This window comes from Equus asinus, chromosome 2 (genome assembly GCF_041296235.1).
Source record: "Equus asinus isolate D_3611 breed Donkey chromosome 2, EquAss-T2T_v2, whole genome shotgun sequence".
NCBI lineage: Eukaryota > Metazoa > Chordata > Mammalia > Perissodactyla > Equidae > Equus > Equus asinus.
Window position 1 is genome coordinate 78277519 of NC_091791.1, and position 27540 is coordinate 78305058.

At 40.1% G+C, this 27540-nt stretch overlaps 1 pseudogene; it reads right to left on the minus strand.

The window, feature by feature from the left end:
• Positions 1-13095: 13095 nt before the first annotated feature.
• LOC139046389 (uncharacterized) lies at positions 13096-25394 on the minus strand (annotated as a pseudogene).
• Positions 25395-27540: the final 2146 nt, after the last annotated feature.

Sequence of the window (27540 nt, forward strand, 5' to 3'; positions counted from 1 at the left end):
ATTACAACCTTAATGCTATGGTCCATCCTTTTAGGACCTAGTACCCAACGATATTGAAATTAGTGCCTCCATCCAAATAGCACTAGTAAATATTTTTTATTACAGTTTCAGCTAATATGTTCTGTTCAGTACTCGTTTCAACAGCCTCTTGGCCACAGTTTGCCTTCACCTCCAATAGAGACCCAGTATACTTTTACCAGGCTACCCATGGGATACCTCACCAACTCTGCCATTGCACACAGTCTTTGCAGGCAATGCCTTTAACTGCATCCAGATTTCTCCAGGAGCACAGGTGTGACGTTACATTGATGACATTCTCCTCTGAGGAAATTAATTTCTCAGATTCGTTAGGGACATAGAAAAACACAAAAGAACTCATAAAAAGGGAATAAGTCATTTCCCCACAAATAACACAAAAATCTGCCACCTCAGTTAAGTTCCTGAAAAATTACTTGTAAACAGAGGGCTGCTCCATTCCTGACACTGTGAAGAAACAGCTATTGACTTTAAATTGTGCTTGTGGCACACACAGTGTTAATACAAATACATCTTTTAGTCCTTTTGGGGTTCTGCAGGCAGCATATTCCGCACTTAAAAATTTTACGTAATCTCACTGATGCTGTTACTTTCATATCGGCCCAACTTGTACAGGGCCCCCTCCAAAAACAGGCTCAAGAATAAATGCAAATTGGAATCAACTAGCACTCCCATTAGTGCCCCCAGAGACTCTCTCTGTAGAGGCTTTAGCAACTTCCTCTCACACCTTCTGGAGTCCAAGGCTATAAGTAGTACCATGGTGGTGGATGGGGCATTCTGCAAATTGGTTGTTAGTTTTGATAGATGCATTGCAGGCAGGAAAGGCAAATCCATGTACAGAAAAGATCTTTTCCAGTAGGTACAAAGTACTGTCCCATTCATGATGGAAATGGTCTAATGTAATCAACCTGATACCAGGTAGCCAGCTGATCCATCCAGGAAATGGTGCCAAGTTAGTTGTTAATTGTTGGTCTCTGCTGTTGGAAGATTGGGAACTTAACAATGACTTTTGCCAGATTGGCCTTGGTGAGTTGAAGTCCCTGTTGCTGAGCCCATGTCTGATTTTCACTGCTGCTGCAGCCACTTAGTTCACGAACCCACTTATGCAATGATAGAAGTGTCTGGGGAAAGGGGCTGGCTAGCGGAATGAGATTGACATCCACAGAACATGTCCTTTTATCCACCTGATTATTAAATCCTCTGGTGAGTCACCCTTTGGTGAGCGTTAACATGGGACACAAATACCTTCATACTCTGTGCCCATTTGGAAAGGTCTGTGCACATGCCTCTTTCCCAGAACTCCTTTTCAGAAATTTTCCAGTGTACTCCTTCCAAGTCTTTGATATTCAGCCAAACCATTAGCCACTGTGCATGAATCAGGGTAGACCCATAACTGGCTATCTCTCCTTCCAGGCAAAATAAATAACAGGGTGTACTGTTCAGATTTCTGCCCGCTTGGATTATTTCCTTTCACCACTGGCTTTCAGGACCATCTCAGGGTGGGGCCGTGGTGCTGAAAACCATGGAGAATTATCTAACTCAGGCCTGAGTTTTTTTGTTTCTCAGTTAACTGGTCACAAGGAACTCCTCATGAGGCCATAGCTGTGAATTGAGAGGGGAATGGAATATAGCACTAGTGGAGGTTGTAGGCATACTTGTCCCTTCAGGACCTGCTGGAGCCTAATGTTGTATATATCATTTCCATTTAATGATGAAGTGCTGCTGTGAACACCCAGTTGTATGGCTTGATGGATCAGACAGCACTCAGTTTTTGATGGGCAGCTCAGGTCGCATGGTAACGTGGCAGCCCATGATTCAGTGTTCCGTCTCCACTAAGGCCCATGAGCAAGCAAGCCAAAAGCTGTTCCTCAAAAGGAGAACAGTTGTTGAGAGAGGATGGTGTGGCTTTGCTTGAAGAATCCTAAGGATATGCACTGAGATTCACATATTGGGGCCTGCCAAAGGCTCTAAACAGGATCCTCATCCACTATTGATACTTCAAGAAATGTTGGATCTGCCGGATAATATACCTCAAATGGTACAGCAGTTTGCTTGACAGGTTGGATTTGTTATAGAACATTCTCTTGTTCTGGACCCCACTCAAAATTGGTAGCTTTTCTGGTCAGTCAGTAAATGACTTGGAGTAGCAGTCCCAAATGTGGCAATATGCTGTCTCCAAAATCCAAGGAGGCCCAATAGTTGTGCCTATTTCCTAGTGGTAGGAGGGGCCAGATATAGCACCTTCTTCACCTTGGAAGGAATGTCTTGACAGACCCCACATCATTCGACCCTTAGAAATCTTACCAAGGTGGCAGACCCCTGAATTTGTGGGATTTACATCCCACTCTCAGACACACAAGTGTCTTACCAGTGTGTTTTGAGTAGTTGCTAATTCCTGCACAGTAGGTTCAATCAGCCTTGTATCATCAATGTAGTGGACCAGCAAGGTGTATGGTGAAAGGAAAAGACAATCTAGGTCTCTGTAGACTAGACTATGATGTGGAGTTGAAGAGTTGATATACCCTTGCGGCAGAACAGTGAAGGTGTATTGCTGGCCTTGCCAACAGAAAGCAAACTGTTTATGATGGTATTTACTAACAGGTATAGAGAAAAAAAAAGCATTTGCCACTGAATAGTTGAACACCAGGTGCCAAAGGAGGCGTTCGTTTTTTCCAGCAGCAAAACAACATCTGGAAATGCAGCTACAAATGGAGTCATTGCCTGATTAAATGTATGATAATCTACTGTCATTATCTAGGACCCATTTATCTTTTGCACAGGCCAAATAGGTAAGTTGAATGGAGATGTGGTAGGAATCACCACCTGGATCTTTTCAGACCTTGATGGTGGCACCAATATCTGTAACTGCTCCAGGAATGCAGTATTACCTTTGGTTTATTATCTTCATAGGTGGAGGGAGTTCTAGTGACCTCCACGTGGCCTTTTCTACCATAAGAGCTGTCACTTGACAGATCAAGGAACCAATGTGTGGACTTTGAACATTTCTGGTGTCTTTATTCCAATTATGACTTCCACAATTGGAGAAGAGAACTACACTATGGATTTGAGACCCCTGGGTCTACTGTGAGATAGACCTGAGCTGGAACTCCATTGACCACTTGACCTCCATGAGCCCTCACTCTGAATGGTGTACTATAGTGACTTTTGGGGTCAGTAGGAATTAGCATCAGTTCAGAGCCAGACTTCCTCCAAAAGTCTGATTATTTACCCCTAGCCCGATGCATAATCACACTGGTAAGTGGATGTGGGTTCCTTTGGGGAAGGCTGGGAGGAAGATTATCAGTATACATTTTTGACCATGTAATGGGTTCTTCCTCAAAAAGACCTGGATGCTACTCTGTTCAAGGGATGCTCTGGGTATGTAAACTGGCTCAAGGCTGGGAATTGATTGAGGGGGCATGACTCTCTGTTGGTGATTCAAGTCATACTTCTGTTCATTATACCTAGGCATTTTCCACTTAAATGAAGACTAACGGGCTTCCCATCTATTTTAGTTCTAGTTATAGCATGACCAACTAGTGAACACCAAATATCTCTGCAAGCCAAACTATTCTGATTTGCTGTGGCTCTACTGTCCATTACAGTAACCATATCCATGTTTTTAACAATTAAGTGCCACAATTTGCCCCTGCCACCTTGGGATCTCAGCATCCCCATTGGGTTTACATCCTCAATGGAAGGTAGCAGTTCTCCCTGTAATTTCTAATTTACACAGAAGAGCAACCAGAGAACTCTTCGAGGATTCTGGGGCTTGCCTGACAAAAGGCATGTCCTCTGGACCTTCTGAGGTTGGTGAGCAAGTTGTACATAAATACACTCTAACATTCCGATCCTCCTAAGCCTTTAGATACTTTCCTCTATAGTATACCAAGGAAGTTTTGGCATTTCAGCTTCTCTAGTGTAGGTCTGTATTTTGGTCAACCAAATCAAGCAAACAATTAGAGCCATTACTAGCCCCTCGAGCTAAAATATGCAATCCAAAATATCAGCTTAGTGGGCCCATGTCAATAAATTTAGCCTTAATCCAACTTTATATTCTTTCCACTCTGATCCCAAACTTATTTCCCAGGTTTATGTTAATATAAAGTTGTGAAATTAAACACTTCTTTTAGTGTGTATCACAACTCTTTGTGGGTCACAATTTGTACATTTTGCATCTATTGAGACTTATGTTTGGTTATAGGTATAGAAGCAAGGAGAGGTAATGGAGGGTAGGTCTTGAAGAGGATCAGAAGTTCTTTGCAAGACAACTATGACAGGGGAGGCCATAATAGGTTCTTAAGGGCAAGGGAGACTAAGGTATTTATAGGCATTGAAGATCCTCAGCTGTATTGAAATCTGCTCATATTTCCCCATCCCACTTTTCAGGATCCTATTCCTTCCCAATCAATGCCCTAACTTTAGTAAGAGACCCTGTAAGGTTGGGAATTCAATTTGCATTGTAATTAAACCTCCCAAAGGATTCATCGTTGGGTTTGGTTTTCATAAATCTCAGCCCTGCAGCTTTAGTGGTAAGAGCTTCTTTCAGGGCAGACATGGAAGCTTTAAGGTCCCTTATGTGGATCTTGAGCTGAGAATTTCAATCCCTAAGCTTCTCACATTCTTTCCCCAAGTTTTCCAGCACATTTAGAAGTTAACAGCTTATCCCGTTGTACTCCTTAAATTCACTAAAATATCTAGAGGAGCAACTACTTGATCCTGCCAGAGCTTTGCTTTCTATAGGCACTTGATTACAGACATCTAACGGTAATAATTTGAGTAACTGTATTGCCACTGCCTACTATGGACTATCAGTGCCCTTTACCGCGGTAACAGGGTCATTGATGGTTTTAAATCTAAGTCTAATCAGATTACAGAATCTAATCCGGAAAATCCAGACCCAATTCAGAAAAACCAGACCCAATTTGGTACAAGTTGATGATTCAGGTAGGATTCAATTAGAGACACAGAACCATTAGGAGAGTGTGTATGTTTACAGGGATTTGTTACAGGGCTTTGGCCTTAGGCAATTGTGGGAACTGGTTAAACAGTCTCTTTAAGGTCATTCTCTTCATGTCTGATGAAAGCACTTCAAGTCCACAAGACATACAATAAGGAAAGGAAGATGGATGTGACATGGAAGAGTGCAAAAACAAGCTAGAGCTCACAATCATGACTTGAGTCAGTTATTGCTTCTTATCTTCATGGTGTGGTGTCCTGCAGAACCTGGGGCCCTTAGTCACAGAGGTAATCACATATACACACAGTGGTTCAGGATTGGAAAAGCTGAAGGATCCAGCTGCAACAGGCACAGGCCTAGTGCTGTCTCATGCCAACGAGGTGGTCAGTAGTCAGCAACAGCATGTGTGAGATACAAAATGACTGCTACATCCCTTATGCCCACCAGATCTTGCATAAGAATCTCTTTTATGGTCCACCCCAATGGGATACATACAGGAAAAGGAACTCTGGGAAATGTATTCAGCCTAGCCAAAGTAACACATTACAAAGCAACCATATTGGCCTATTAAGGAACTGTGAAATCAATTCAATGAATCAGGGCTAATATTTTTAAAGAAATAGAATAAAATATATATCAGAATTTATTGCAGATCTAGGTAAATATTGTTTCATGAAAATTATTTATAATCAGTTGTGTGTTGTCATGGACTGAATCGTTTTCCTCCCTAAATCCATATGTTGAAGCCCTAACCCCAATGGGATTGTATTTGGAGAAAGGATTTTTGAAGAGATAAAGTTAAATGAGGTCATAAGGATAGGGCTCTAATCCAGTATAACTGATGTCCTTATAAGAAAAGGAAAGGACACCAGCGATGTGCATGCACAGAGAAAAGGACATGTGAGGACACAGCAAGAAGGCAGCCATCTGCAAACAAAGGAGAGAGGTCTCAGGAGAAAACAAACCTACCAACACCTTGATCTTGGACTTCCAGCCTCCCGAAGTGTGAGCAAATGAATTTCTGTTGTTGAAGTCATCCAATCTGTGGTATTTTGTTATGGCAGTTGCTATGCTCTGAATGTTTGTGTCCCCCCCCCCCCCAAAATTCGTATGTTGAAATCTAATCCCCAGTGTGATGGTATTAGGTGAGCCCTTTGGGAGGTGATGAGGTCATGAGAGTGGAGCCCTCATGAATGGGATCCCACAGAACTCCCCAGCCCTTCCGCCAGGTGAGGACACAGTGAGAAGGTGCTGGCTATTAACCAGGAAGTGGGCTCTCACCAGAACTCAACCATACTCGTGCATTGATCTTGGACTTCCTGACCTCCAGAACTGTGAAAAATAAATTTTTTTGTTTATAAGCTATCCAGTCTGTGGTATGTTGCTGTAGCAGCCTGAACAGAGTAAGACAGCAGCCTTAGCAGACTAATGCATATGTGTATTAAAGATTGAATCAGTATTCTGACTTTTTAAAAATTAAGATAATTTCTTTAGAGTGGTTTTAGGTTCATGGCAAAATTGAGAGGAAGGTACAGAGATTTCCCATATATCCCCTTCCCCAACACATACATAGCCACCCCCATTATTAACATTCCCCACCAGAGTGTTACATATGTTACAATTGATGAACCTACATTGACACATCATAGTTGCTTAAAGTCCATAGTTTACATTACAGTTCACTCTTGGGTTTGGACAAATGTATGATGACGTGTATCCACCAGTATGGTATCATCCAGAGTATTTTCACTGCCCTAAAATCCACTGTGCTCCACCTATTCATCCTTCCTTCTCCATCCCAACCCCTGATCTTTTTATTGTCTCCATAGTTTTGCCTTCTCTGGAAACTCTTTGTCCCACTTTCCTACTTTAGTTTTTTGCCAAGGTATCATTTAGCATACAAAATATTTTACTTATTTTCTTTATTGTTTTATATTCCTTCACTAGAATATAAACTCCATCAGAACTGGGAGTTTTATCTTTTTTACTCACTACTATAAATTTAGTGCCTAGAAGTGGCATGTTGTAAACACCCAATGTAAATACTCAATGAGTGAATGTTTGTGTTTATATTGGATCATGAATTAAAATGTATTTCTTACTATAATTTGGGGTTAAAAATATTTGCAAACTTTGGCAGTTTCTTACAAAGCTAAGCAGTTTTATCATACAATTCAGCCATTGGACTCGTAGGTAATTACTCAACTTATTTGAAAATTTACATTCACATCAAAACCTTCATATGAATGTTTATAGCAGGTTTATTCCTAATCTCCAAATCTGAAAGCTGCCACCATATCCTTCCATAGGTGAAACGATAGACAAACTGTGGTGCATCCATACAAGGACTATCATTCAGTGATAAGAAGAAACTAAGTGTTAAGTCACTAAAAGTCATGAGAGAATCTTAAATGCATATTGCTTGGTAAAAGAAGCCAATCTGAAAGGGCTACACAATGTATGATTCATATTATATGACATTGGAAGAGGAAAACTCTACAGACAGTAAAAGGATCAGTATTTGCAAAGACTTCAAGGGGAGATTGGGAGGGTTGAATAGGTGAAGCACAGATGATTTTTTTTCTGAATGGTGAAGCTATTATTCTGTATGATACCATAATGATGGATCCATGACATTATGCATTTGTCCAAACTCATGGAATTTTAAAGCACAAATAAGGAACATTAATGTAGGTAAATTAAAACAATCATTGAGGAGTTCCAGGGACACCAGGAAGGAATGCAGACTATGACAAAAGAATCTATGAAACAACCTCACTGAAGGAGGTGGGAGGAAAAGGTGCTGACTTAAGTAACTTTGGAAATGAGTGGAAACTATAAGGGTCATGACAGAAGGAACTGCACGTGTGCACTCTACTCCAGTTGATGAAGTTGTTTCACGTGGGGAACAGGTTAACAATTTTGGTACAGCTATACATTTATACTGGAATAGGACAATTAAGTAAGTGGATGGCAGATGGATGAGCCAGGTTTATCACTAGTGCATCGGATGCTAGAATGATCCATTTGGCATTGGATTAGAGTTGGAAACATCAGTTTGAACTCATTTATTTAACTTAATAGAGATACATATGGTTACATCTGGAAATTTTATAAATATGTTTATATGCACATGTTAGTATACATGAAATATTTCCTTGCTCTGTCAGTGGAGAGAATATAAAAGCACCAAAACCCTAGTAGCAATATGTACACACAGTGCCCAGATCTTGGTTTCTAATACCATTTTCCAGTAGAAGGAACCAGGGCTTCTTGGAGAAATTGCTGATTCTAATACTGGGGCAGGTAATATATAGGAGGAGCCTGGAGCATCTTATAGTACAGAAAGTAAGGAAGTGTTAAAAAAAAAAAACCGTTTATGAGGATATGACAAATGGCCACAGGAGCCAACTGAAAAAGCTCCCAGTTGCTTAACATAGAGCACTTTGAGCAACAAAATATAAATAGTATTGTATTATTACCCTATTATAAAATAAACATGAGTCCATACTGATATTAACAGATTATCAAATAAGTAAACAAATGGAGGAGAAGAGACAGATCTCCTATGTAGAATTCCAAATAATTTATGTAGCTTGCTACCCTCAAGGAGGGAGAGCATAACTCCCCATTCCTTAAGTGTAGCTGTGTGCATGGTTACTTCCTTCCAAAGAGTATAGTATGGAAATAAGGAAGTAAAAATCTAACTTGACCATGGAGACCTGACAAACACTACCTTAGCCTGGTGATCAAGGTCAATATCAACAGGGATAAGTCATGTTGGTAGTATGTACCTTTGGTATGATATGATGAAAATGGCACTTTACCTCATGCTCTTCCTCCCCAAATCCCCAAACACAGTTTAATCTTGAGAAAAAGATCAAATTCCAGTTAAGAGGAATCCTGAAAAGTATCTGGCCAGTATTCTCAAAGCTGTCAAGGTCATACAAAACAAGGAAAGTCTGAAGAACTGTCATAGACAAGAAATGCTTAAGTCAACATGTCAACCAAATGTAATGTGATGTTCTGGATGGAGTCCTGGAACAGAAACAACATTAGGTAAAAACTAAGGACATCTGAATGAAGTGTAGATTTTAGTTAATAATAATGTTCAATACTGGTTCATTAATTGTAATAAGTGAACCCTACTGATATGAAATGTTAATAATATGGGGAACTGGATAATGTGGGTTAAATTGGAACTCCCTGTACTATCTAGTCAATTTTCTTATAAATCTAAAATTATTCTAAACTTAAAATCTGTTTCTAAAAATGTAATAGAATTAGAACATCACTATTTTGCAGACTCCAATGAATTAATAGTATCATCAGTTGCTACATCACAAAAAGAGAGAGGCTACCAGATAATTATGTGCCTCCTGAAAGAACACACACTACTATCTTGCTAACGTGATCACTCCCAGTGTGATTTGTCCTCTCAATCTAGCAGTGAGTATCCTCCTGAAATACAGAGGACAGAGGCACATGGTGAACTGCACCATGAATATGTAATCAGCAAAATCCAGACTCCATCAAGTCAATGCTCCAGGGTTTTCAAAGCCAAATTTAAAAGAACAGAAAGATATAGAATGAAATTTTTAGGAAAAGAACTTGAAACCCATCATGAATTTTCACTTTTTTAAATGGGAAAGACTTAAATGTAGTTCTAGAGATGCACACTTAGACATAACGCTAGTTATAAAGAAACGCAAAAAAAATGACTCTGAAATTCAAGACGGTATTACTATGGGGAGAGGCAAGAGGCTGATTTTGGGATTGGGCATGGGGAAAGGCTTTTAGAGTGGCTGGTAAAGTTATATTTCTTGACCTAGTGGTGATTACTAGCATCTTTTCCTCATAACATTTATTTATGCTATATATTTGTATGGTTTTCTGTATATGTGTTTTTTTAATAATAAAAAAGATTTTAAAAAATTGAATGTGCAAGATGAATTGAACGGCATTTGAGGAAAGAAAACCAGACAGGAATCCATTATAATAATTTAGGTGAGAAATGGTGAATGTCCAGTATGAGGAAATGGTTGTGATGAGGCTCTAAATAAGAGACAAAGGCAAGAGAGAGAATCAAGAGTAAATATACAACTGGGTGTTGGATGTGAGACGAGAGAGATCAGAGAGTGAATAAGCATCTTATAGCAAGAAAGCTTGAAATTATATCCTTTTGAAAGAGCAGGATATAGTAATAGTTTCCACAGGGCAGAGAGTGTATGTTGAGCTGTGTTTTATGCATCTTCCTTGAAGTTTCCTTCCAAATTTTCTTCTTATCAGTTGGACGCTTGGGAGCAAAAATCTTTTCTCATTTTCTTCCGTTTTGCCTCCCTCTACTGTCTAACTTCAATCCTTCAAGCTAAATTCAGAGTTTCTGCTGTCTATAGAATAGAAGCCAAGGAGACTGAGGTATCTTCGGTCCAGGAGGATTTTATAAGAAGACATATATGTAATTACATGTGTTCGTACATACATTTATTGAAAAATTTATTGCCTATAAATAAAACCACAAAACTAGGGACAGCTAATCTTCAGCAAAGGAACCAAGAACATACAATGGAAAAGGAAAGTCTCTTCAATAAATGGTGTTGGGAAAACTGGATAGCCATGTGCAAAAGAATGAAAGTAAACTATTACTTACACCATACACAAAAATTAACTCAAAATGGATTAAAGACTTAAATGTAAGACCTGAAACCATAAAACTAGTTTAAAACTAAGACATAGAAGAAAATACAGGCAGTAGACTCTGACGTCAGTCTTAGCAGTATCTTTTTGAATACCATCTTTACTCAGGCAAGGGAAACAAAAGAAAAAATAAATGGGACTAATCAGACAAAAAAGCTTCTGCAAGGCAAAGGAAACTATGAATAAAACAAAGACAACACACCAACTAGGAAAACACATTTTCAGATCATATATCTGACAAGGAGTTAATTTCCAAAATACATAAAGAACTCATACAACAACAACAAGAAAACAAACAACCTGATAAAGAAAAATGGGCAGAGGATATGAACAGACATTTTTCCAAAGAAAATATACATGGCCAACAGGCATATGAAAAGATATTCAACATCACTAATCATTAGGGAAATGAAAATCAAAACTACAATGAGATATCACCTTACACCTGTCAGAATGGCTATCATTAACAAGACAAAAAATAACAAATGTTGGAGAGGATGTGGAGAAAAGGGAACCTTTATACACTGCAGGTGTGAATGCGAACTGGTGCAGCCACTACAGAAAACAGTATGGAGATTTCTCAAAAATTAAAAATAGAAATACCATATGACCCATCTATGCCACTATTGGGTGTTTATCCAAAGAACTTGAAATCAACAATTCAAAGAGATTTATGCACCCCTATGTTCATTGCAGCGCTATTCACCATAGCCAAGATGTGGAAGCAACCCACATGCCTATCAATTGATGAATGGGTAAAGAAAATGTGATATATATATATATACACACACACACACACACACAATGGCATACTGCTCAGCCATAAAAAAAGACAAAATCATTCCACTTGCAACAACATGGATGGACCTTTAGGGTATTATGCTAAGTAAAATAGGCCAGATAGATAAAGACAAACGCCTTATGATTTCACTCATATGTGAAAATAAATACATGGACAAGGAGAACAGATTACTGGTTACCAGAGGGGAAGGGAGAAAGGGGGGCACGTATACATGGTGACGGATAAAAACTGGACTATTGGTGGTGAAGACAATGTAGTCTACACAGAAACTGATATATAATAATGTACACCTGAAATTACACAATGTTATAAGCCAATATGACCTTAATAAAACAATTTTTTAAAAAAGTTTCTTGGCTGTTATTGTTACTTTCTGCTAAAATCACCCTAACTGATATTGATACAGAATTTAAATAAATGACAGTATACATGCCTATACATGTAGACGAAAGTTGTTATCCCATTTTGAAAATATGCTTAAGTTAGTTATGCATAATTAAACTCCAGAGAAAGAAAGAGAGACATACTTTAAGGAACTGGCTCACAAGAAGTGAAGGCTTGGGGCCACCTGGTGGCTTAGTGGTCAAATTTCTGCGGTCTGCTTCAGTGGCCCGGGGTTGGTGGATTCAGGTCCCAGGTGCAGACCTGCACACCACTCGTCAAGCCACACTGTAGCTGCATCCCACATGCAAAATAGAGGAAGATTGGCAAGGATATTAGCTCAGTGACAATCTTCCTCAAGCAAAAAGAGGAAGATTGGCAACAGATGTTAACTCAGAACCAATCTTCCTCACCCTCCCCCCCCCCAAAAAAAAGAGAAAAGAAGAAGTGGGGGCATGGCAATTCCAAAATCTGCAGAGTAGGCAGGCAGGCTGAAGACCCAAAGAAGAGTTACAGTTCTTATCAGTTAAAAATGGCAGAATTTCTTCTCGGGGAAGTCACCTTTTCTATTAAGGCCTTCAACTGATTGGATGAAGCACACTCACATTATGAAAGATAATCTGCTTTCAAAGTCTACTGTTTTAAATGCAAATATCATTTAAAAAATACCTTTAAGAAACATCCATAATGTGTGAGCAAATATCTGGGTTCTGTGGCCTAACCAAGTCGACACATAAAATCAATGATCACAAATCCGCTACTTGTCGACTTGGCACCCATACACATCTCCTTAAACCATACTTAATCCCCAAATAAAGATTCTAGCAAAACCATATTTTCACCTATCTTGATACAACTATCCTGAGAACAACTGAAAACACAGTAACCTTATCCCTAAAATGGATGCAAAGTCCTTGGGTGATGTTTACTCTTCTCCTTGATAACCCATAACTTAAATAGTATGATGCAAAGTTAACAATTCTTAAATACTATGATATAAAATCAGTACATCATTTGTTACAGACAAGGGAAGACAGAAGGAGGAAAACAAAGATATTTGCTTAATATATGTTAAATATATATATACATATGTAAGTATATATGTAAGTACATATATATAAGTATTTTTATATATAAGCATATATATAAGTACATATATAAGTATGTATATGAATTTATTAAATATATATACTTAGTTAAGGATATTATTAACATATTATTAACAAAATAAGGAAGAAATACTCCTGATAATTACAGTCCTTATTTCTGTAGCTGGGTAACTGTTCACAGTTGACAGCTGGTATTTAAGATGACCTTCCTCCACTACCCATTCTGTATTCCCTTTGCCCTCAGCGAACACCTCAGCTGATCGTGGTTCTTTACCTGGTGGGATGACCCAAACTTTCATTCCTGAAGAATCGGGGCCATTAGTAGTCCTGCCTGAATTGGGTTGCTGTAGCGTTCCTTTGACTTTAATCACAGGACATTGGGGTGCCCTATGTGATCTCCTGTATTCCAGTCATACTCCTCCTTATCTTCATTGTGTAGCAGCAGCCCAAGCAGCCCAATTTCTCCTTGGTCGTCAGAATCAATCACCCCGCCAGCGCAATATCTCCCTTCTTTGCCTATTGATTTGGAGGCAAGGGGAGCCCAAAGTGGCCAGGTGACAATCTTAACTTCCAGTTCAATGGAATCATGTCTCCTGATGGAAGTATCCCTCCTTTTGGAACTAATACCTCTAGGCCAGCAGAGCAGAAGTTTGTAGGGACAGGAAGCAAAAATTATGCTACTGGGTTACTAAAGGTTAATAGTGTGTGGTGCCAATCCACTTTCACTCCTTGATTCCTGGACCTCTGAATCCTGGCTATAAGGGAAATAGCACCATATATTGGATGCTGATTCAGAGCATATACAGCTCCCTGGAGACCCTTCCCCCAGTTGTGCAAGGTATTGCCTTCTAGTTGGCACTGTAACTGAACCTTCAAAAATCCAATCCACCAGTTGATCAAGACAGTTGCTTCAGGATGGTAGAGAAAATGGAAAGACTAGTGAATTCCATGAAAATGGGCCCATTACCTCACTTCATTTGTTGCAAAGTGAATTCTTTGATCAGAAGCAATGCTGTGTGGAATATGATGACAGTGGATAAGGCATTCTGTAAGTCTGTGGATGGTAGTTTGGCAGAAGCATTGCATGCAGAAAGTCAAGTCTGTATCCAGAGTAAATATCTATTCCAGGAAGGACAAAATGCTGCCCCTTCCATGATGGAAGTTGTCTAATGTAATCAACCTGCTGCCAGGTAGCTGGCTGATCACCCCAGGAAATGGTGCCATATTGGGTACTTAGTGTTGGTCTCTGATACTGGCAGATTGGGCACTCAGCAGCTGCTATAGCCAGGTTGGCCTTGGTAAGTGGGAGTCTATGTTGCTGAGCCCGTGCATAACTTCCATCCCTGCCACCATGACCACTTAGTTCATGAACCCCTTGGGCAATGACAGGGGTGGCTGGGGAAAGAGTTGGACTTGTATCCAGAGAACAGGTCATCTTATCCACTTGATTATTAAAATCTTTCTTTACTGAGGTTGCCCTTTGTTGAACGTGCACATGGGACACAAAAATCTTCACTTTTTTCCCCATTCATAGAAGTCTATCTGAACACGTTTTCCCTAGTCTTCTTTGTCACCTATTTTCCAGTCATATTCCTGCCGAGTCCCCCACCATCCAGCCAAACCATTGGCCACAGTCCGTGAATTGGTATAATTGCATGTCTTGTCATTTCTCCTTCCAGTCTCTGAGATAATAAAAATATATGTTGATCTTTGCCCCTGGTTCCTAGCACAGAGCTCCTGAAACCTTTGTAATTTCCTAAGTGATAAGGACACTAGTAGCGTCTCTTGTTCTACTATTTGTCTTTGACCTCATCCCTGACACAGGACTCCTAAAACCGTTGTAAATTCCTAAGTGACAAGAGCACTAGGAGCATCTTTTTTTCTATTGAGGCAATTCCTGGATGGCTCTTGGATGGGAACTGGTTACCAGAAAGACCAAGCCATAATTAGGAGCTTGGAATTTTCAACCCCACCCCCCCCTCCTCCAGAGAGGGGAGAAGGGGTGGCCATGGAGTTAATGTTTGATCATGCCTCTGTAAAGAAGTCTCCATAAAATCCCCAAAATGTGGGGTTTGGGGAGCTTTCAGTTGGGTGAACACATCTACACCAGAAGGGTGATGCACCCCAACACCCTGGGGACAGAAACTCCTGTGCTCTGGATGCTCCCAGACCTCGCCCTATGTATCACTTCATCTAGCTGTTTATCTGTATCCTTTAATAAACTTGTAAACATGAGAAAGTGTTTCCTTGAGTTCTGTAAGCCACTCTAGCAAGTTACTTGAACCTGAGGAGGAGGTCGTGGGAACCTCCGGTTTGTGGCCAAATTGGACAGAAGTTGTGGGCAACCTGGGGAGGGGGGAGCAGTCTCGTGGGACTGAGCCCTTAACCTGTGGGATCTAATATTATCTCCTGGTAGAAAGTGTTAGAATTGAGTTAAATTGTAGGACACCCAACTGGTGTTGCAGAGAATTGCTTGGTGTTGGGAAAAACCACTACACATTTGGTGACCAGAAGTGTCCTGTATGAGTGTTGTATGTAAAAGTAAAGGAGACTCACAGGTGGAAAACTGAGTTTTTCCTTTACACAAGCAAAATGAACAACCAGGTGCGCTGCTTGAAATCCATGACTGTTGTTCATAAATGCTCCAGAAAAGGACTGTAGTGACGCAGCTGTTCACTTTTGGGTGATGACTTCATATTGTGCAGAACCATCTGTAAACCAGGCTCCAGTTCTTTCTTCCTTTGTCAAGTGATCATATGGAACTTCCATGAGGACATAGGTGCAAGCTGGGAAGGAGAAGGTAGTGTAGCAGGAATGGGGACCATGGGCCTTTGGTCCACTTCTTCATGAAACTTACCTGTGCCTTCAGGCCTGCTTGAACCCAACCTCGCATATACCACTTCCATTTGATAATTGAGTGCTGCTGTGCATGCCCAAATTTATGGCTTGGTGGGTTTGGAAACACCCAGTTCATGCTGGGCAGCTCAGGTCACATATTAGGGTTCTCCAGAATAATAGAAACAACAGGATATGTGTACCAACAGGAGATATAGGGAATTGGCTATTGTGATTATGGAGGCTAAGTCCCAAGAACTGTATTCAGAAAGCTGAAGACCAGAAGAGCCAATGGTGTAGTTCCAGTTGGATTCTGAAGGCCTGAGAACCAGAGAGTTGATGGAGTAAGTTCCAGTCCAAAAGTCAGCAGGCTCAAGATCTAAAAAGAGCCAATGTTTCAGTTTGAGTCCAAACCCAGGAAAAAACTGATGTCCCAGCTCATTCAGTTAGGCAGGAAGAGTTCCCTCTTTCTGTCAAGAGGGTCAGTCTTTTTGCTTTATTCAGGCCTTAAACTGATTGGATGTGGGCCACCCACACTAGAGATAGCAATCTGCTTTACTCAGTTAACCAATTCAAGTGTTACTCTCATACCAAAACAGTCTCACAGACACACAGAATAATTTGACCAAATATCTGGCTACCCCATGGCTCAGTCAAGTTGATACATAAAATGAACCATCACAGGTTGTATGGTAACTTGGTGGCTCATGGTTAAATTTCAGTCTGCAGTCCAAAAGCTGTTTCTCAAAAGGAGAGTAGTTATCTGCTGATGATGGCAGGGCCTTGCTCCAAAATCCTAAAGGCCTGTGTTGTAATTCACCTATAGGGCCCTGCCAAAGGCTCCAAACAGCATCCCTATCTGCCATTGACACATTAAGCACATGTAGAAGGGATATTTTGACTGGACCCCCAGAAATTTCACTAAGGTGGAATGCCCCTGAATTTCTGTTGGATTATTTCCCACCCTTTGTCATGCAATTGTATTTCAGCCCCCTTTCTCTTTCTCTTGGTCTTCTGGGACTCCCATAATGCATATATTGATTTATTTATGGTGTTCCATAAGTCCCATAGGCTTTCTTCATTCTTTTTTTTCTTTATGTTCCACTGGATAATTTCAAATGAACTGTCTTCGAATTCACTTATTTTTTCTTCTACTTGGTTGAGTCTGTTGTTGAAGCTTTCTATTGTAAATTTTCAGTTCAATCTTCATATTCGTTAGTGCCAGAATTTCTGTTTGGTTCTTTTTTATGGGTTCCATCTATCTATCTGTTGAAATTCTCATTTTGTTCATGTAGTTTTCAAAATTTTGCTTATTCTGTCTATCTATGTTCTCTTTTAGCTAACTGAGCTTCTTTAGGATGATTATTTTGAATTCTTTGTCAGGCAGTTCATAGATCTCCATTTCTTTGAGGTTGGTTACTGGAGCTTTACTTTGTTCCTGTGATGATGTTATGTTTCCCTAGTTCTTTGTGATCCTTATAGCCTGTGTTGGTGTCTGTGTGTTTGAAGATGTAATCACCTCTTCCAGTCTTTACAGACTAGCATAATCAGGGAAAGTCCTTCACCAATCAGTTTCACCAGAGATTCTGAGTGTACCAGTTGGCAGGGTCTGTGGCTGGGCCAGTGCTGAGGTCCAGAGTGAAGGTGGATGCTCACTGTCTCTCTTTCCTCCACAGGAGAACTCATGTGCTGTGGGGATCTCTTGGTGCTACACTCTGTGGGCTTGTGGGAGGGGTGATGTGGGTATAATGAGACTGTTCTTCTTGCTCTTTTCAATACATCTTTTTTTGTTTGTGCTCCATCAGTGTGCTGTAACCTCTCACCCCAATTCTGGAGCTCTCCGCAAGGTATTTTCATTCATAGATGCTTGTTAAATTGGTGTTTCTGTGGAGAGACAAGGGCCGGAACCTCATTTTCACCATCCTGATGTTATCACTCCTGACTTTCCATTTATTTAGATCTTTTAAAATCTTTCAATGAAGTTTTCATTACACAAGTCTTGCATTTTTCATTGTAGAAGTCTTACATTCCCTTTGTTAAATTCATTCCCAAGAATTTTTTTCTTTTTAAAGCTATTGCAAATATTGTCTTTGGAGTGATATTTATATATCAGTTGATATTTATATATTGATCTTGTATCCTGTAACTTTACTGAACTCATTTATTAGTTACAATATTTTTCAGTAGTTTCCTAAAAATTCCCTATATAGAAAGACATGCCATCTTCACGTAGAGATAGTTTTACCTCTTTATTTCCAATCTGGATGCCTATTATTCCATTTTCTTACCTAATTGCCCTGCCCAGGGCCTTCAGTACAATATTAACTAGAAGTGGTGAGAGTGGTGTAAGGGAAAATACAAATCAAAAATAAGAGGACTAATATTCTCTCTTAAAAATAAGGGAAGAGAAAAATATAAATCTTTTAAAAAGCCTCTTGGCAGTTTATAGCCATAGGCTGTCTTTTTCAAGGACCTCAGAGCCATCTCTTTGAAATATAAACTTCAAGAAAGATAGCACTCCTATCTCTTAGTTTCTGTGGGAAGGTAGGAGCCTAATTGCAGTGGGTGCCTTGCTCCGAGTTGCAAAACTTCCTCTTGTCATAAAGGTATGAGAAACTTGTTTTTCCTTTTTATAAGGACAATTAACTAACACAGATGGTCATCCCAATTACCAGGTGAATTTAGGGCAAAATACGTGCAATAAATGGTTCTGTCAGGTCCTCTTACTTGAGGACTAATTATTGTTTATCTTGAGAACATGTATCTAATGAGTTGTATCACCATGGATATATAAAATGGTAAAATTTCTTTCTGTATTTGCAATTTCTTAGTGGATTGTCTGTGATGCACATCACATTCTGGTTCATTGCTTATTCAATAATAAAATTGTTTTCTTCTACCTCTGTGGATAGGTTTTTTGGGTTGGGAGAAGATTTTATTTTTAATTATATTTCCCCAATGATTTTGGTGGTGAGGATGGGATGAATCTGGCAGTTCCTGACTTAAGCAGATCAGCTGAAGGTCTCTGGCCACACAATAGTCAGGTAAAAGCCCCTACATTATCAAAAAAGTCTTCCTTCTACCTCTCTGGTCTTTTGGGATACTAGCCAAACAAACCACCCTGTCCAAATTCAAGATTTTACTATTGAATAAGCATGGATAATAGTGGGCTGTAAAATCCTGTCAGAATCACCATATGGTTGGAAAATATAAGATGCCAGAAATGCTGCCTGAAGGTCTCTCTTTTAAACAGTTAGTGTCTCTCTGTCACATTTAGAATGGGCATCACATGAGATTCCAGTCCTGCAGTGGCCAGAGGACAGTACTTTTGATTTGGATAAATTAACACATTTGCAGTGCTTCTTAGAAGGGCCTTATCCCAGTAAATGAGTTACTGGCAGTTATGGGACAAATCATTCTAAGAGGAAATTTTAAAACTATTTGTATAGCCAGAAGGAAATACTGAAAAAATAAACAGGAAAATGTGAGAATTAAAGGCATTTTCTCTTTCACAGAATCTTACTCCTTCTTACTATGCTGTTCCTACTCCTTCAACTTCCCCTGAGTGTCTTTACTCCTCCCTGCCTCAAACTGACTCACATGAATGGGGAGGGGATGATCTTTTTTATGGGTGGTTCCCATCAGGGCAAACCTCTTTAGCTGGTGGTAAATTACCTGCTCTGTTTGAGGACATGGGGTATGTACCTCATGGCCTAGGCTGAGTCCACTTCATGTCTTAGATTACACCTCCAGGAATACCTTATCATCTGCACACCACATAGCTAGAAAAGCAGAGCTGACAAAGAGACAAAATCATGGAATGATTAAGAGCTTGGATAAAAGAGTATGTCTTCATAACAAGGCAACAGGATGCAGAGTAGTCATACTAGCCACTTGGAAAAAGCCAAACAAACAAGGTGTTAAACTAATTAATGTGAACACAAGAAGAGAATCAAAGTGCCACATGATTTACATTTTTCTTGTCTCGGTGTGAAGAAAACCAGCCCACCCTATTTGGATCACCAGCAAAGCTGATGCTATTGAGAAGCTACCTAGGACTCCTGGGTAACTCACACGCCTTTCTCACCAGTTTGTGTCACTCATTTAAGGCCTTCTTTTTCCCACTCTCCAGAAATTTGCAGAAGTACTCCTTAGTGTGTTTTCAGTTTACAGCCCCATATGTGGAGATGTACACTGATTATTGCATAGAATTCAGTAACCAGCAGTTGCATGGAATTGTGCAACTAGCAGATTTTCTCCTTTGATAGAGCAATCACGTTTGGGTCTGGAAGTTCACCACATCAAGGGGTATGGTGGCCAAGGAAAGCTGACTTTCTGATACTCCCCAATTATGGAAAAACTAAGAACATTAGGGATTCATTGAGAAGGGTTGCTAACAGCTGTGCTTGAAGTCTTCTCACTAAAGATGAGCTGGGAAACATTGCAACAGTGTAACCAGAAGGCAGATGAGTCCCCCACTGATTTCCATCAGCCTTTCTTTGTTGAGGCTTTCTCAAAAATCATTGGTGTGGACCTGGGGGCAGATCAAAAGATCCAAGTTGTGCTCTAGTTTTAGCAACCTTTGTCTTGGCTCTCTTGCTGACTATTCAAACACAAATTAAGCAAAAAATGGTAGGATGGCAAGGACAGAGTATTAGTCAAATCTGAGCAGCAGCTACTCGGTTTTGGTATAATCTGGAAGAGGACAAAGAAGAAAAGAAGAAATTAAAGGTTGCTGTGTTGGCTGCTCAGTTAGAACTCTTTACTAAAGTAAATAACCACTACTCTGGTCAATGTATGAAGGGATCAAAGGAAGAAGGGACTGTAGAAAGAGACTCTGAAAGATGCAGGAATTGCAGGGACAAGAGAATCAAAAGAACCCAGAAGGACAAAACCCTTAGCCAGGAAGTACTTCGCAAATGGCTCAAAATTGACAGATTGAGAAAATCTTGGAGGTGGGAACTGCTGAACTATATGTGTCAGTGACTTTTCCTCAGGCTAACCTATCTTTGCCTTTTGTGATAAACACTGGTGCTACTCATTCTGCAATTTCATCAGAAATTTCTTGCTTTTCATCTGGTGACAGATCATTATAGGTTGTTGGTATTTTGCACCAGTCTCCTATTTGTTACTTTTCTTCCACTATTCCCATACAGATAGGTCCTCTTACTGAGGAATGTATGTTTTTACTTTCTCCTGATTCTTCTATAAACCTATCAGGAAGAGACCTGTTATGCGACGAAAAGTCTGCTGTGTTCTGTACTCTGAATGGAGTATCTCTAGAGCTCCTTGTGGAAAAGGCACCTGATTTGGTCATTATGTGCCTTCTGAAAGAAAAGGGGTATGACAGAGTGTGGCAGTCTCACATCATGCTGGACAAGCATAGCAAGCTGAAATAAATCAATTCATCACTTTAGGCCTAATGGATGATGCTTTCTTTCCCTTCTGGCTTTGTGTAGAGGTTTTCTAAATTGGAAGACTTTGTTTTGAATTATATTTCCCCAAAGTGGACATCCTGGTCTTGTTCATGATCTTAGGGGGAAAGCATTCAATCTTCCACCATTAAGTATGATGTTAGCTGTGAGTTTTTCATAAACGGCCTTTACTAGGTTGAGGTAGTTTCCTTTTATTCCTAGTTTGCTATATGTTGTATCATGAAAGGGTGCTAGATTTTGTCAAATGCCTGTCTGTATCTACTGAGATAATCGTATTATCTCAATATGTGATTATATGAGATAACAATATGAGTTTATTCTATTAGTATGATATATTCCTGTAATACTCATTCTGGATATTCTGTAATTGATGACTTACCATCTTGAAATCATGGGCTGAGCTAATGGCTAAAGTTGTTTACCTGTGTTTCCACAGGTGCATGGAAGTCATATTACAAACCCTCCAACCACAAACCCCAACATCTATGCCCAATAGGGCACTTCCCCACCTAACAACTTCCTACCATTATGGTAATAAAGGATCTCATCCATGATTTTCCTTCATGTCTTCTATCTCTTGACTGACCTGCATGGTATGGTAAGTCCCCTCCTCTTGAAAACTGTAAGTAATAAAGTTTTCTTTAAAAGGCACTTGTCTCCACATCTGTCACCTTATCACACCTGATTAAAACAAATCCTGGGTACATCTTAAAAAAATTGGCTTAGTGAGCAGAGTGGTTTAGTGACAGACAGGGATGACATGTCTCTAGACTGCTTTTGGCTTACTAACTGGACCCAAGAGACAGCAAATACTGCCTGGGAAGGCAGTGCTGGCTGTTGACACCCTTGTGCTTTAGCAGCCACTGCATTGTGTTGTGTCTGTTGGGTTTCTCTGGTTATCCAACTCAATTGTGTCAGAGCTCAAAAAGCTGAGTCCTCCCAAAGCAACTGCCTAGCTTAAGGTACTGTCGTCTGGTCAAAGAGGTCCCTAGTTGGTCCCCATGTGTTTGTGATGCACCTAGTCTGGATGAGATCTCCAGGGGTGCTTTAGAGTAATTGGCTATCATGCTGAGCAAAGGTTCCCTAAAGAGATGGGAACAATTTCCCTCCCACTCTCACCTGATGGGTGAATCTGATCTGTCGACCTTCCAAGTCAGTGTAGATAGGGGCAGCTCCAATATTCCCCCTTGTTTTCCTTGTAGGCAAAACATGCACTAGCCATCTCATCAGGTAGCAGGAGACGGCCTGACTAGGCATCCTTACACTGAAAGGATCTACTGACTATTGGTTTGGGGGCATCTGTCCTACAGAGACCATGGCTCTCCACAAATATTATGTTGTTTCAAACTCTTCTGCTTTTGTCTGCCTTGGTGCTGTCACAGTTCAATTCCAGACCCAGCAGGATATAAGAGGGCTCATCCCCAGAGACCAATAGCTCAATGTTTAATGAGAAAAAGGAAAGGAAAGGAATATCTGGTTCTCACTTCCCCTCAAATCCCAAAGGATGTAGTCGATTATTATGAAATTGTAAAATACCTAATCCTTGTGCATGGGCTCTCTTAAGTGCTGCTGCTTAACAGTACACAAAAGGTCTTATACTCCAACAAAAAATCTGAAAGCTAAAGCTGATGCCACTATTGCTTTCTTGGATGTAAACTCCGGACCCTCTGAGGTCAAATGGGACACTCTAGAGACGGGGGATGCTGCTCACAGCAGATGTCGCTAGGGACCACCAGGAGTTTATCTGGTAACACTAAATGAAAAAACAACAACAACAAAAAAACAAGAAACAAATGATCAGGGACAGAGAGAAGACAAAAGAAAAAGAAAAAGATTACCCACTTGGAGATACAAGCCATTCTAAAAGATGTTTGAGTGAAAAAAAAAAAAAGGAGAAAGGGGCTGATTATACTGTGGATAGGGGCTGTCCCAGATAGAAGGTGCTGCCTAGAGGCACCTGGCTGCTCTCTCCTCCTCCTTTCTTTCTTAGTAGAGATAGAAACTGAAAACCCACGGCTTCAGGTGGCTAAAACCTAAAACAGAAAGGGAAAAAACCCTAGATACAGGGGGAAAAAAATAAAAGATAACTAAATAAATGATATGTATGATACTTTAGTATAAATATATAGTAAATAAATTATATATATGTATATATTATAATATACAATCATATTAAAAGTCCATAATTTGACCCAATTGGAAGTCTAAAATTTCTATACTAAAATAATTTATATGATAAAAAGGCAAAAAGAGTGCCAATTGTCTGTTGTGTCACTACAACATAGATTCTTAATTAACTTAATATTTGCTAAAATGCACTAATTGACAAAGCTTTGTGGACTTCACCGACACTGGGCCTCAAATTATAGTTATAACTGGGGATACCACTCACCTTAAACATTATACCTCTTATAATCTTAGGAGAGTAACTAAATATAAAATAGAGGGAAAACAGGTATGCCTCACTTTAACTGTAACCTTGCCTAAATTTTCCATAGTCATAGTACTCATTGTCCTAAAATATCCTGTATTGGGCATAGATGCTCTAACGATAAATAATACATTAAAATTAAAGTGAATCTTTGGCACTTATGAGTTGGCTTGATAAAATGGGAACCCATGGACCTCTAATTAAAATAGTTAATATGGCCCAATGTAAGTTAAAACAGGGCATTCAAGGATTAAAATTTATTATATAAAACCTAATTAATAAAGGAATGACTATCTCCATTACTTTTCTGTTTGACATCCTAATTTTGCCTGTTTTAAACATGGGGAAAATAATGGATGCCTCATGATGAATTACTACAACCTTAATCCTGTGGTCCCACCTTTAGGGCCCCTGTATTAGTTCAGTTTGGGCTGCCATAACAAAATACCACAGTTCGGGTGGCTAAACAACAGAAATTTATTTTCTCACAGTCTGGAGGCTGGAAAGTTCAAGATCAAGTTCTGGTAGGGTGCAGTTTCTGATGAGGACTCTCCTTTTGTCTTGCAGATGTCTCTACCTTTTCACTGTGTCCTCACATGGCCTTTTTGTGGTGTGTGCACATGAAGAGAGAGAGAGCTCTCTGCTCTCTCTTCTTATAAGGCCACTAATCCCATTAGATCAGGACTCCAAGCTTATGATCTCATTTAACCTTAATTCCTTCTCCAAATACAGCCACACTGGAGGTTAGGTCTTCAATATATGAATTTTGTGGGACATGAACATTCAGTCCATAACAGTCTTTATACTTAATATGCACTATTATTAAAATTACTGACTCTATCCAATCAACAATGGTAAATACTTTGCTCTTATAGACTTGGCTAACAAGTTCTATTCAGTGCTTATTTCAATAGCCTCTTAGCTGCAGTTTGCCTCCACCTCTGAATGGACACAATGCACCTTTTCCAGACTACTCACAGTGTGCTTCAAAGGCTTTGCCATTGCATACAATCTTTGCAGACAAGATATTAACTGCAACCATTTTTATCCAGGTGGATGACATTATAGCTCTGATATGACATTACATTGATGACATCTTCCTATAAGGAGATTCTTTTGACACATTCATTACAGACACACAAATCTAACATCTTTTAGTCTTTTTTAGGTTCTGGTGGCAACATATTCCTCATTTATAAATTTCGTGAAATCTCACTGCTACTGCTTCTTACAAATCAACTTACCTCAAATGGGGCTCCTTCCAATAAAAAACTCAAAAATCTGTCCAAATTAAAATCAACAGGCACTCCTACTAATGCCTTCAGAGACTCTTTCACTAAAGAGACCTCAGCAATCTCTTCTCATGTCTCCTGGAGTCTCTGGACCACTTACGGTGGCCATAAATTACCAAAGAACTTCTGATGCAAGAGACTGCCCCTCTTGGCCTCATGCTATGTACCATTAAAACAACAAATGACTGGCTACATCCTGGGGTCTCCTGGAAATAGAGGCTCTCACAGGCCCTCAGCCTGTGGCCCTCCACACCCAGCTGCCCATTATACTTTGGGTCATGGGAACATACCACACAGCTTGGCACAGCTCCCAAGGCCTTTTTAATACAGGATGGAGCCAAACCTGGGCCCTCTGGCATAATCCAGCTGCAGGAATGGGTGGCATCCCCTATCCTCAGTCCATTGCCAGATGCCATGGTGCTGGAGGGGGCTGCCTCTTTCCCAGAACCCTAAGCTACATGGGTAGCCCCTTGGATTAACTGAGTAAATAGCAATAGGAATTTGTTGGCTATATGAATGGCACTGCAAAACATCATAAAAATGATAATGCTCAGTGGAATGATGCTGCTTTCCATTCCCTAGCCAGGATATCTTTGATAAAGGACAGGATCCAAAGGTCAACAAAATTAACCAAACTTCAGGTAGTCATCTTAGCACTGGATGCCCTCGCCAAAAATGGTCCCATCTTCACATTTATTAGAACTATTGGGACACTGCCTAAGAGTTGACCCCTTCAGGACAAAGAACTCTGGGAATCTCTTGCCTCATAGATACCCAAAATACAAATTTAAATTAAATATATATATCAAAATCACACGTCTCTACATACACTAAGGCCACAATGCAAGGTCTTGCCAGGACATTCCTTTTCCCCTTTCAAGTTATAGACATTACTAATAGTAACCAAGGCACACATTTTACTTCTCAATATACATAATTACGGGCTCTTGGAAAAGGCATTCAATAGAATGTTCATGTCCCTGATAGGTTCCAGATATTTGGCGTAACTGAGAGACAGATACTTGTCCCTTGGTATCCATGGGAGATTGGCTCCAGGACACCTGCGGATACCAAAATCCGAGGATGCTCAAGTCCCTTATATAAAATGGTGTACCGTGTGCACATAACCTCTGCACATCCTCCTGTATACTTTAAATCTCTAGATTACTTATAATATCTAATACAATGTCAATGTTCTGTCAATATTTGTTATGCTGTATTATTTAGGGAATAATGACAAGAAAAAAAGTCTGTACATGTTCAGTACAGTTGTATCATAGGTCTTTTGATCTGTGGTTAGTTGAATCTGTGGATGCAGAACCCACAAATATGGAGGGTTGACTGTAATTGTCTTCTCAAACAACTCCTTTTCAAATTCTGGTCCAGCAAATGGACACCTAACTGGATCTCTAACTTACTCTTTGAGGAGCAATTGAGGTGGAAAACCAGTGGGGCATATAATTGAAGGGAAGCCTGGGGCAATGACGTTGTTAACTGAGATTGAATATATCAGCAGAGTAAACATTTAAGGTGGGGTACAGGTGATTGGAGACCAAATGACAGGTCCAGCAATTTCCAATTCCCAATGTGTGGAGAGCCTTCTCAGCTAGGTCAGTTTAACCAGAACCCTCCATTCTTGATATCTGATCAATCTGGATATCTGATCAGTTCCTCATCCTCCACCATCCTCCAGGTGATGTCTGATCACCCTGGCCTGTCTTTAGCAAGAATCCTATTAAGTTGGTTTAGCCAGAGTTCCCCTTAACTTGTTGTTTCCTCTTAGTAATTTCTATCCACTGACACCGCCTTCCTCCCCCCCCCCCCCGACGCCGACCCCCTGCTCATTGACTATAAATTTCTACTTACCCTGCTGTATTTGGAATTGAACTCAGTTCTCTACTGAGATCTCTTTTCCACTTTTGCAATTGTTCTGAATAAAATCTGTTTTTACAGCTTTAACTACTGTCCAGCTTTGGTTTTTCTTTGACAAACCAATGATTTAGCCTATTTCAGTGAGTTGTTCTGATGTCAGTGGTGTCAGGGGTCCCCAAGATCATCCTTGGGTTCAGTGATTTGCTGGGAGGTTTCACAGGATTCGGCATACAGTCATCCTCATGGCTAACATTTATTCCAGCAAAATCAGCAAGGGGAAAGACTCGTGAGGCATTGTCCAGAAGAAACCAGGCATAAGCTTCCAAGGGTCCTCCCCCAGTGGAGTCACACAGGATGTGCTTAATTCCTCCAGCAAGAAAGTGTGATAGCACATGTGGAATGTTGTCTACCTTGGAAGCTTGAGACTCAGTGCCCAGGGTTTTTATGGGCACCCTCTGCCTGGCACATACTAAAATTCCAGATTCTCAGAAGGAAAACAGGTATTCAGCAGAAACATGTTGTTTGCATAAAGAAGTTTAGGCACAGTGAGCCACTGATTATCAGTTAGAGCGGTAGGAATCCTTCAGAAATCCAAGTTCCCAAATCTTTTCAAAATCCAAGTTCCTGGATACCAACCTTACAAGCAGGCCTTCTAAGAAGAGCAGTCTCAGTCCACTTAAATCACAATAG